Below are 12,613 nucleotides of genomic sequence, written 5' to 3' on the forward strand. Positions count from 1 at the left end.
TATTGTCTATCTTTCTTTGAACCATGTGGTTAGACCATCAGTCTCAGCCCACATGGCCAATGGTTCTTAATTTTGTTGTCCTTGTTATTATTGAATTTATAACAAACAACACTAACAGAGTATTCCAGCAATTCAACAAAAGAAGAAAACAATTGAGCATGGCTAGGTATAAGGCAAGAATACAGAAAATATAAAGAGAAATATTAAAAGAAGCTTATAGAAAAGCAGCTATGTGATAGTATTCCAAGATAAAACATAAATGTTGCTGCTATAAAAGAGTGGATCAAAAACTCCGACAGTCACAAACAGTGCCAGAAGAACTCATGTTTGGATGGAAATTGTCATTCAAGTGCTTGTATTGTTAAATAAGTTACAGAAAACCACCAGACAGCAGCAAACTCCCCTCTGAGAACCTGGTGCACGGTCAGTGAAGATGGAAGTTGGAATCCTATCAAAGCTGGAGAGCACCACATTGGGTACCCCTATACTGTAACATGCAGTGGAACTGTGTTATACCCAGATAAGCTGCAAAGAGATGGCTACCCCAGCTCTATATTAGGATTACAGTGACAAATACTGGAATCTTCTGAATTTATTCTACAAGTATGAGATCATTTGCAAAAATAAAGTTAGACTCTGCAGTGCAAGCTAAACAGCTTTGCTGCAAGCAAAGGCAGAATATAACTAGTCGTTCTGGAATGTCGGGGGTTCATTTTGCCCCCACAAGTCAATGCACATGGAAGGATACATGCCAAAAATTGCTACACTGGAACATGAAACCTAAGTGGGCCAGAATCCAGAGATTGCAAACCACATTGTGCAGATAACTTTGTAAGTGCCCAACCACACACCAGATTGTTAGCTCGCAACACCAGCCATCTGTTCAACAGCACATATGTTCTTCCCAGTTCCGTTCCAGTAACTTTTTACACAGGCCCAAATGATGGAGACAAAAATCCCACTCTGGGAACTGTGAATTCAGTGCTTTTTGGTTTACCTGTTCATCTCACCTTGGAGAGAATAGAAGGCACCAATCTGTTAAAATCTGCAGTTGTATCCGTCTCATACTAAGATTTGAAGAGACTTCATAAACAACATTTCCTTCTGGGGAAGGCACAGTGGTAGAGCACAAACTTCACAAGGAAAAGGTCCTGGGTGACTTCTGCTGGAGATGCAGGACTATTGGCATGGAAGTGGTCCCTCTGCTCCTCAGAGTCCTACTGCAGCCTTTACCTGCTTGGAAACATAGCTAACAACCCTTATAGGTGTTGGCTCAGAAATAAGTCACATCAAGTCCAATGGGATTTCCGTTCTTTCGGGTCAGTGTTTATAGAATTGCAGTCCACACTTTATGCTATTCCTTCCTTATTCTAGATATGCTTTGTATTTCCCAGTGCTATAGGGATCAAATTGCTTGTTTTACAGTGTACTTGAATATGTGGATCAAATATATCAAATATAGTTGCATCTTTCACAATAAATGCTGACCAATACAGCATTGTACTGCCCCTTCTAGGAAGATAAATGAGTGCAGGAAAACGGAACTATGTCCATGGCAAACTCAATAGTTGATTTCTTTTTAATTTCACTGAAAAGAATTTCGAGGACCACCCCAACAGCAGACCCTCAAAGTGTTCCTATTTTCCAGGGTCAGTCCCAGATTTTACAGAAGCGATCCTGGTTTCTGATTTTATCCCAGAATGTCTCGCTTTCCCTTAGGACATCCCTATTTCCATTGGAGAATATATCTGGGCTATCCAGAATGGCTGGGGCAACCCAGTCAGATGTGTGGGGTATAAAAAATAAAATTATTGCTTTTTGTTGTTATGGAATAGGATGTCCCTATTTTCATCAGAGAAATGTTGGAGGGTTTGCAACAGTTAAGTAACATGAAGCAGCCACATCCTAAAATTTGGCACGCACACATACATGTGTTAAACATTGTTAAAAAGTTCTGTCTATTGTCACTCTTCTTTTATTAAGTGCCTTGTGTGTGTGTGTGTTTACCCAGAAACCACAATGTTTGAGGCTCTGCTGGGGTTGGGCTAAAAATTCAATGTTTGGGGTTTTGCTGCAAAGAAATAATTATGATGTGTTTTTATTCGCCACCAAAACTGGGCAGTTGATCAGTGGTTTTGCTTCAACATGCTTAGCATCTTAAATCTGAGGAGTGTAAGATATGAGTTACTGCTAGCTAAAATGACAGAGATGTTGAAGAACAGCAGCCTCTCACTTGACACAGTTAAAAAAGGATTGGCAAGAAAGGCCTCGATTTTGTACGCAGTATTCAAGATGGATGGTTCACTCTGTTTCTGATTGAGGGACCCTTTGAAACTGTGTGGGAGGTTGTGCGAGGAGGTTGAAAAAGAAATAAGGAAATTTGGGTCGGGGACACCATTCTCATCCCCACTTCCACTCCACAGAACCTGTTGCTGGATCATAAAACTTTCTGACCATGCAGGGACAAAACTGGATGAAACCCCCAATGTTTGGCTCAATATGGCCTCATATTGCAATGGCAGAATACAAAGTACAGATGGAATAAAAATCATTAGCAAATCAGGGCTCAGAGCATGACAGTATGTCATACGGCGAGGAAATTAAATTTTACTTTTAAATTTCCACAATGTGGAAATTTAAAAAGAAGAAGAAGAAAAGAAAGGGGATTTACTGGTGGTAGGAGGCATTAAATTATATAAAACACAGCACTGTGTAACTATATAAATGATGGACTATCCTGGCCTGCATGTTATGCCCTGGGATGGTCCAGTATATCAGAGGTGCATGATATGAAGTGTGTGTTAATAAAGAGGTATAATCTTTTAGCCATAATCCCTTTAAATCACAGACAAATTAGGAATAGTATAAAATACTAATACTTACTGTAGACTGAAATGGTTTCTCTCTAAAGACAGAAAAAAGTAAATGCTTTCCAGACAGATTATGAATTAATTAACAGCCATAACCTTGCCTTTAATTTCACCTCAAGCTCCAGAAGCATTCATTTATTGAGATTTTCTAACCCATCATGTAACCCAAGGGCAGGTAGCAAATTTATAAATATGAATAGAAACTGTAAATGCAGGATGCTTAAAATGTAGCCAGTTCACCCTACTTACATGCAGGGCCAGATTTAGGTCTGATGAGGCCCTAAGCTACTGAAGGTAATGGGGCCCTTTATATGTCCAGCTGTCCTTTGTCAACAACAAATTGTTGCTGTTTTTTTGTGTTGAATATATGCTTTATGGTAATTTATGGACCTAATAGGGATCTAAAGCCATGTGCACATAACAATATAGGTATTTCATCAAAGTAATTGTTGAACTGAAATACAATTAAGAAGTACAGTGGTGCCCCGCAAGACGAATGCCTCGCAAGACAAAAAACTCGCTAGACGAAAGGTTTTTCCGTTCGCGATTTGCCTCGCAAGACGAATTTCCCCTATGGGCTTGCTTCGCAAGACGAAAACGTCTCGCGACTTTTTTTTCTTTGACTAAAAACAAAGACATGTTTTGTTTATAAAGTTAATTTATTTTCCCTTAAATTTTTGAACTGCTCTTTACAGTATGTGTGACTTTAAAGAGCAGTTAATAAACTGTTGTTGTACCAAATTTGGCTTTGTTTGGACTTTTTTTGACCATAGGAACGCATTAATTGATTTTCAATGCATTCCTATGGGATTTCGTGCTTCGCAAGACGAAAAATTCGCTAAACAACAAAAATTGCAGAACGAATTAATTTCGTCTTGCGGGGCACCACTGTATATTTTTTTGGGGGGGCCCAAGAGAGTGGGGCCCTAAGCTATAGCTTGTTTAGCTTATACGTAAATCCGGCACTGCTTACATAGTTAATAGTGATAGTGTAATCATATACTCACAAGTGAGTCCCACTAAATTCAATGGGGCTTCCTCCCCTGTAAGTAAATATTATTTTCCCACTCATTGTATTTTTTTTCCACCACCTGTAAGTTCTACATGCTTAAAGTGTGCAATATAACATTTAATAAATAAATATAAATGGCAAGTGTTAAAAGAAGTAGATGTGGGGAAGTCCCATCATTTGATGAGGTGTGCAGTCTTGATCTCACGTGACAATTGAGGGTGGGTTGGGTCACACTGGAAGTCAACTATCTGTGCTGAGCCTTAGCTCAAGACATGCTCTGGAAAGGCATACATTACTCTACTCATTAGAGAGGGTGTCTTAATAATGCTGATAATGGTTGCCTTAAAAATAAAGACAGACACCATGTGCTTGTTCTGATTTAGACATGGATCATTTCTTTAAGTAATTAATTACTAATTAAGGAATTATTACATTGCAGCATGTGGTGCTAATAAAATTACTGGAGGGTTTGAGCAAATTCTTTAAGAAAGCAATTCTTATTAGTTATAGTCAAAATTATTTGTTACTTTAATTAATCCTTGGCTAGACATTAATTAGATGTAAAGTAGTTTTATAGCTGTACATTCTAACCTAATTGTGCAATTAATAACAAACGAGTCACTCTTCGTAAGGGTGATAATACTTTAGGAAAAGTAAGCCCAAACTATTCTGCCTTTAAAAGTTGTGAAACTGTAGAATACAAACAGCTCCGTGTCCTTGAAACTTTACAGAACAGGTAGTCCTCAAAATACTGCAGACTAAGTATGGTAATCTTCTGAAAATGCTCATTTCACCAAAAGCTCCAGGTGTTCATTCAGTTTATGGCTTCATTTAATACAGCCTTGCAAGACGAAAAGAATCCATTCCGCGAGTCTCTTCGTCTTGCAGTTATCTCGTCTAGCGGATTAGCGCTATTAGCGGCTTAGCGGGTTTAGCGGATCAGCTGATAAGCGGTTTAGCGGCTTAGCGGATCAGCTGATAAGCAGTTTAGCGGCTTAGCGGATCAGCTGATAAGCGGCTTAGCGGATCAGCTGTTAAGCGGCTTAGCGGCTTAGGGTCAGCTGATAAGCAGCTTAGCGGCTTGGGGAAAAGGGGGGGGAGGGAAAAAACCCTGCAGGAACTTGCAATACATTTTCGTCTTGCGAAGCAAGCCCATAGGAAATTCGTTTTGCGAAGCACCTCCAAAACGGAAAACCCTTTCGTCTAGCGGGTTTTCCGTCTTGCGAGGCATTCGTCTTGCGGGGCACCACTGTAGTTGCCTGAATTTATTATCCATTTAATTAATTAATTAAGTGTATGTGTGTGTAGTAAAACCCCTAAGAAATAGTAAAATGATAAATAAAAACAGTTAAAAGCATTCCCCCCCAAAAAAAATAATTAAAATGAACAGTAAATGAGATTAAAACATGTCAACAACGATGTGCCTGGATAGGTTTATTTTAACAACTATGTGTCTGGATATAGAAGAAGAAGAAGAAGAAGAAGAAGAAGAAGAAGAAGAAGAAGAAGAAGAGTAGTTTGGATTTGATTTCCCGCTTTATCACTACCCGAAGGAGTCTCAAAGCGGCTAACATTCTCCTTTCCCTTCCTCCCCCACAACAAACACACTCTGAGGTGAGTGAGGCTGAGAGACTTCAAAGAAGTGTGACTGGCCCAAGGTCACCCAGCAGCTGCATGTGGAGGAGCGGAGACGCGAACCCGGTTCCCCAGATTACAAGTCTACCGCTCTTAACCACTACACCACGCTGGCTCTCAAGATAGGCTTAAAATATTTTAAGCAGGCAGCAGAAAGTGTACATTGAAGGTGTGTACTGATGTCAACAGACAGGGAGTTCCAAAGTGTAGGTAGTGCCATACTAAAATATTGATTTCTTACAAGTGCAGAACAAGTATTTCATGTAACAGTGCCATATCAGTGGGCACATATGGGGTACAGCAATCCCACAAGTAAATAAGTCCCAAGACATTAAGTAATGAATAAATAATGCCCACCTTTTAGGATGTGTTCACTCCTGCATGATCCTTTCTTTATGGCCGCAATAACTAATGATCCTTTAAAACACAGATCAGCCACCATGGACAGAGCTTGTGCATGATCGCTGGTATCATTTCAACCATAGTTCTTTTCAACGGAGCTAATGGACACATTCATTTGCATGATGGATAATACCATCAAGTGGTATCCAACTTAGGATATAACATACCTGATTTTGTGAGTTGAGTCTTTGTGTCTATTTTGTGGCTGTATTTTGAAAAAGTGTTCATTTTAGAGTTAACAATTACTTCTGCTAAATGATTACCAAGTTTACATGTTGGTAGCCTGACTAATACACACAGTGGTCTTGGGATATGCTTTGGAAATAAATTTAAAACTACCTGCTATATAAAGTCAATTTAGGAATCTACATTAAGATGAATCCTCCCATTTACGCAAAATTCATCCTTCCTACTGCCTTGTTTACATTCATGAATCAGCTTTGGAATATGGCCTAAATGTATCTCCACGATCCAGACAAAATTTAGTAATAGGGAATATTTAAGCATACACTTCTAGTGCAACCCTTTAATTATCTACTCAGAAGTAAGTTGCACTGAGTTCCATGGGACTTTCTTCCAGGATAAGGTCTCAAATAAATGTCTGGTATTTAATAAAGAGTAAAAGTATGTGAAAATCATGATCTGCTTTTGGAATAGGAATATTTCTAAACCACAAACTCAGAAAGAAAGAAAAACTGTCATTGCAATCAATTTATTGCATATTCATTTTAGATTCCAAGGCTTATTCTAAATACCAGAAAAATTAAGAAAAGTAATAGTGCAACCCTCCATATATTTATTAATGAGACAAATAATGCAGATGGTAGAAACACTTTTTTCACAGCATTTTATTATATTACAAATTGTGAAAATGGTTATAATTGAGAGATAGTAATCATTATTTTTTGACTGTTTTTGTAAAATAATATTTGCAAGTCCTATAAGGTAAAGGTAAAGGGACCCCTGACCATTAGGTCCAGTCATGGCCGACTTTGGGGTTGCGGCGCTCATCTTGCTTTACTGGCCGAGGGAGCCGGCGTTTGTCTGCAGACAACTTCCAGGTCATGTGGCCAGCATGACTAAGCCGCTTCTGGCGACCAGAGCAGCGCACAGAAATGCAGTTTACCTTCCCTCCGGAGAGGTACCTATTTATCTACTTGCACTTTGACATGCTTTCGAACTGCTAGGTTGGCAGGAGCAGGGACCGAGCAACGGGAGCTCACCCCGTCGCGGGGATTCGAACCGCCAACCTTCTGATTGGCAAGTCCTAGGCTCTGTGGTTTAACCCACAGTGCCACCCGCGTCCCTGCAAGTCCTATAAACACTAATTATTAATTCACAATCTATATCTAGATTTTGGAAGTGTGAAGGATGGAGAAGCAGCTTTCCACACATATATCTGCTGCTGGGTCAAGGACCACACGTGCAAAAGGATGTTCCTTGCATGTTTTGAATGAACGAATGAATGAGATCCTCTGACTTCAATACCTACATCTGTGTTGCCACCTACTTTTGTATAGAATACAGTAGAGACCAGATAGATGTTTTGCGAAGCTCATTCCTCAGCTGCTTTAAAACTATGAATGCTAGTGGTTACTGAATGGTCTCTGGAATGCCACTTCATCATGATGAGTTAAATATTCCAGTATTTCACAGCATCTGGCTCTTAGAGCAAAAAGTATTTAAGGCCTCTGCTACGGCAGCCTTTGAATGCTGCGGTAATTCTAAGACATGTTACAAAGCACAGGCAATTGATCATAAGAGGAAGGGGGGGGAATGCACTAATGATATTAATTGACAAAAACCAGCACGTCTGTCGAAGGAGAGAAACCTTGAAAGGAAACTACATGTTTTGAAGGTCAAGGCTCAGTGTAGGATAATCCCTACCATCTGTTTTCAGGCTGGTGTGATTCTTAGACTGTCATATGCACTCTCTCTCTTTGGAAAATAATAGACACGAGAAAAACTTACCCAACAGGGAGCCGAAATGCAGTTAGCTTTATAGAAAATGAAAAGGCACCACTGTATAAACTTAAGATGACCCTTAATTTTCCTTCCCCTTGACCTACACATGTTCAAAGTCAGCATCAGAAGTTTAGTGGCTCTGGGAATGAAAATAATTCAGCAACCAATAAACTTTAATGGTCTACAAGTAAACTGGAGAACACAGCAACCATGCCCAATGCCATTGCTCAAGCATGGTATTGCCCGGCAGATGAATGAGTGATATATATATATATATATATATATATATATATATATATATCCCAACTTTTAACTTTTTCAAACAGAAGTGACTGGCCATTTATTTTAGCCGCAAGACTGGAAATTCTGAAAAGTATATTTGTAAACTGTGAAATGAGAAAGTGGGAGAGGGAAGGGAGGGAAGGAGAGTTTGAGGTATATATGTGTGTGTATGTGTTTGTGTGTGTACATACACACACACACACACACACACACACACAACGGCATAGGTGTTCAGGTACACTTGCTTTATAGTCATGCTTACTTTAGGGTTGTTTTAGAAACCTGAATGGTTTTTCTTTCAAAAGATTTCTTGACCTGGATCTATTTCAGTGCTAACAGCATATAAAACTATGGTACATAAATAACAGAACTGATAGTACACATGTGCAGCCTTAAACTGCCACAGTGTGTCTAAATACACTAGAAAGATGATGATGATGATGATATATTTTGTACTGTTTTGCTCTCCAACCCTTTGTGACATTGTTCTCATTATACATTTAAAGCACCTACAAAGCATATTTCCCTCTCAAATAATTTTGGACATTGTAGTTTGCTTTTCACAGAGCTACAGATCCTAGCATGATTAACAAATGATGCCCAGAATAATTGAAAAGGGAATTGTGTTTCAAATGTGTGTTAAAGTTGTTGTGTATACACAGTTTGGTCTGATGAAGAACTATGGGGAACTCCAAAGCTTGCTCACTATTTTGTGAATTTTGGTTGGTCCTCATAATGTTTTGTTGATCCTCGCAATGCCTAACTATGTTTTTTGATTGGGGTGGGGGTTGTCTTTTTTATAGCCCAACATTGCAGGCCTTGGTTTTTTAAGGCAGATAAAATATTTTATTCTATATGATCATTAGTGTAACTAGAACAATGATATCCCAAATGCAGACGTGTAAATCTTTCTTTCTTTCTTTCTTTCTTTCTTTCTTTCTTTCTTTCTTCTCCCACATTCAAACACAGATTCTAAGGTGGGGGCAGGGACGGGGGAACAACCACCATAAAACAAGTTATAAAAAATAACAGCACTCTACAGATACCTAATTAAAAGAGGTTCTCTGCCTTTTTGGAAAAACAGTTTTATTTTCCCTCATTAAAGTGACCTAATCACTGACTTGAGGGATTTACTCCACCCCTCCCTCCGGAATGATGTAGCCATCTTAAATCACACAAATAAAAGACGTGAGGAAATGAGTTGCCTTCTTCCCTTCTCTCCCGCCAGTCACTAAGGTCATGAAATCTGAGATTTCATTATTTCCATGAAACAACATATTTCACAGCATTGTGTCAATTCATATCCATGAAATCATGTGAAACACTTTGTGAAAATTTCCACTGCGATAAAATTTTGTAATTATATAGCAAATGCTGGGAATGAGCAACAGGGAATGGCAATGACCCTTTTGCCTGCTTCTGAGCTGAGCTTTCCTTAAGTATCTGGCTGGCCATTGATGAAGACTCTGGAGACAGAGCTTGAGGCATAATGATAATGGACCTTTGGCTAGATCCAGGAAGGGAATTATGCTTTTCAAATATACGTTGCAAAAACCCACGCCCAGGAGCCAAGAGACTGCCTGGCTTTTGAAATGCCTAAGAAAGGGAAACAGAGTCATGAGCACTAGTGGAGTTTAGCTATGAGGGCTACAATCCTGTACTCATGGCAGGGGTACCCATTGTGGTACCCTCTAGCTGTTGTCGGACTCCAGCTGCCATCAGCATGACCAATTTGTTTGAATTATCATCTACAACATCTGGAGAGCACACTGTTAATAACCTCTGATTAACAGACAGTTTGTTTTAATATATTCCTTATTTGTCTATTATAAAAAGATTCCAAGGTGGTATACAAATTTGTGAATGAAATGATTCACACAGAACACAATGGTAAAAAGATAAAAATCCAACACATAGACATAACAGTAAACAACAAGAAAAAGGGGCAGACTAAAACCAAACAGCTGTTCCAGCCAGAATGTCATTTAAAATGCTTGGACAAATAGCAGGATCTTAAATACTGTAATGTCAGTGTCAGTGTTTTCAAAAGATCATTCTGAAAGTCAAATTCAATGGAGCTTAATTCTGAGGAGACATCTATAGAGGTGCACCTAGGGCTTGGAGAAACCAGAGGCCAGGATGGGTTATTTGGCAACAGTAGAATGGTTGGGAAGAGCTGGGTACGGTTGATGCTGCCTCTCAGCATCTGCCACCTGAGGTAGCTGCTTCACTCTGCCTAACGGTAGAGTCTCCAGCCCTGTCTCTCAAGGAGGCTTATGCAATTGCAGCTTAAAATATCATATCGTGCAATATTAAGACCACAACTGCCAGAGAAAACACCATCAATAAGAATAAACTAGCAATAAGTAATCACATTCAGCTCAAAATAAAAACACGACCATGAGGCCCTCAGATGATTGGTCAGAAAATAATGTGGCCCTTGGGCACAGTGCTTTGCAAGCCCTGACAATCAGCTGATCCTTGGTGCTTGCAAAGCACAGAGTGGTGACTCCAAATTGTCTTTCAGTTCAACCACATCTTTACCTGCCCAACATCTGGTGTCATATTTGATGTCAGGTGTACAGCAGTTGTGCCCCACTAGAATATTCTGAGATGTATTATTATATATGCTAGTATTTATATTCTGCACTACCCCCAGATGCTCAGATGAGTAAAAATCAGTACAGCAAAAGGAAAGGAAAAGAAACTATAAATTTCTATTTCTGCCTTTTAAATCCAGCCACAAATGCCTCAGTAAGTAGAAAGGTCTTACAAAATTCATTCTTAGTAGGACCTGAGATAAAATCAGATTTACCATTCAAATACCTTGATCTTAGAAAACGAAGTCGTATGTGGGAAGAGCTTAAAGGCTCCATCGGTGTGAAAGGTATTTTCTATATTTTGAGTTTGCTTCAGACTTTTCAGTCTCACCCTCCTGAATGGTGTTGTGGCATTGTAGCTATTGTTTTGACACCCTTACATTAAAGGAAGGAGATTCATATGCTTCCCTCCCTTCATTTGTTCCAACAATGCTGGTTGTTTAAAGGTCATTTTAGCAAAGAGAGGAGGCAAAATTGCATACAAAAAAAAGGTGAACATTAGGAGCAATTCACACTGGAGATGCTGAAGAATTCTCATGAGGATCTTTAAAAATTTCAAATCAATGTGGAGTTGTTGAGAACTGAATTTAAGATTGGAGAAATGAGAAACAGAGAAATCAAAATTGACAGATTCACCCATCTTGCTCCCTACAACTCCAGTCCCAGTCTCAGAGGTTTTGTAGCAGACATTATATGTTCATTTATTGCATTTTTTTTTTTTAAAAGGAATTTGTTTTCTGATGCTGCAATGCTGGAAATTACTGATCTGGCCTGGTTTTATCCATATCTAAGCCTCAAAAGGATTGACTGACAGGGGTGAAAATTGCATGGCTGAATATGTCCTAAACTTCTCCTCATCTTGCTAGTTCTCGGAGTGTAGGAAACCAGCACCGCCAGGTGAAATCTGATGTAGCACAAAGCAGGAGGCATTTTACCTGCTGATCCTATAAATTGGCCCTAACCGCACACCCCATGACAGGTGATACAGCTGGGCTGCTAGTCTAATGCTCTACCCACATGTAGGTTTTCATTCACATTTGTGCCAACATTCCAGCTGTAAAATACCAGAAATACTACAGCTATCTGCAAATAGGTGTCATGTATCCACAATAAACTGGGCTGGAGAGTCTGGTTCATTGTATTTATTAGTCTTTCACACAGAAACCCTCAAGGTAAGAGTGAACAAAGAACTGGCTGTGTATAGGGTTCCCCCCCACACACCCCTGAAGCATCTGGGTGTAAGCCTTATTTTGTCAGCAACCATTGTGTTTATAGGCCTGTTTTACTGGGAACCTGCTGCTTCTCACAATGTTTCCTGAGTGACTGTCTTAGTAGAAACTGCATCTGGAAACGACAATCGCACAGCTGTAAATCTGAAAAGCAGCTTGCAATCCTAATAGCTAGCAGCCCCAGTATGGCTGTCCTGCTGAATGTTGAAAAGGGTTAGAAAGGCAATACTGAAGTGATGAATACATTTCTGAGAATCACACCATCATGTTACAAACCCTTCCCCCATTCGACAAAAGGCTCGTGTGTAGTGCTTTTTGCTATGTCTCTCTCCACTCTCTGTCCAGTCCAGAGACAATGGACCAGACTAGACATGATGGAGGCAGTTCAGTGCCTTTCAGCAGAAAACTAACCCAAGAACACTGACAGAGGAAGTAAAGTCTGATTTAAAAAACAAAAGTGGTGCTTTGGGGAGCAGCATTGAACTTACCCCTGCTTACTTATATTTCCTACTCAAAGCTTCTTTCTCCAAGTAAAGTAGCATACACACTGTACATTTAAAGCACACAACCTCATCCAAAGAATAATGTGGACTGTAGTTTACCCAAGTTAGAGCTACA

The sequence above is a fragment of the Podarcis liolepis genome, assembly GCF_965112155.1.
Source record: "Podarcis liolepis genome assembly, chromosome: 5".
In the NCBI taxonomy this organism is placed as follows: domain Eukaryota; kingdom Metazoa; phylum Chordata; class Lepidosauria; order Squamata; family Lacertidae; genus Podarcis; species Podarcis liolepis.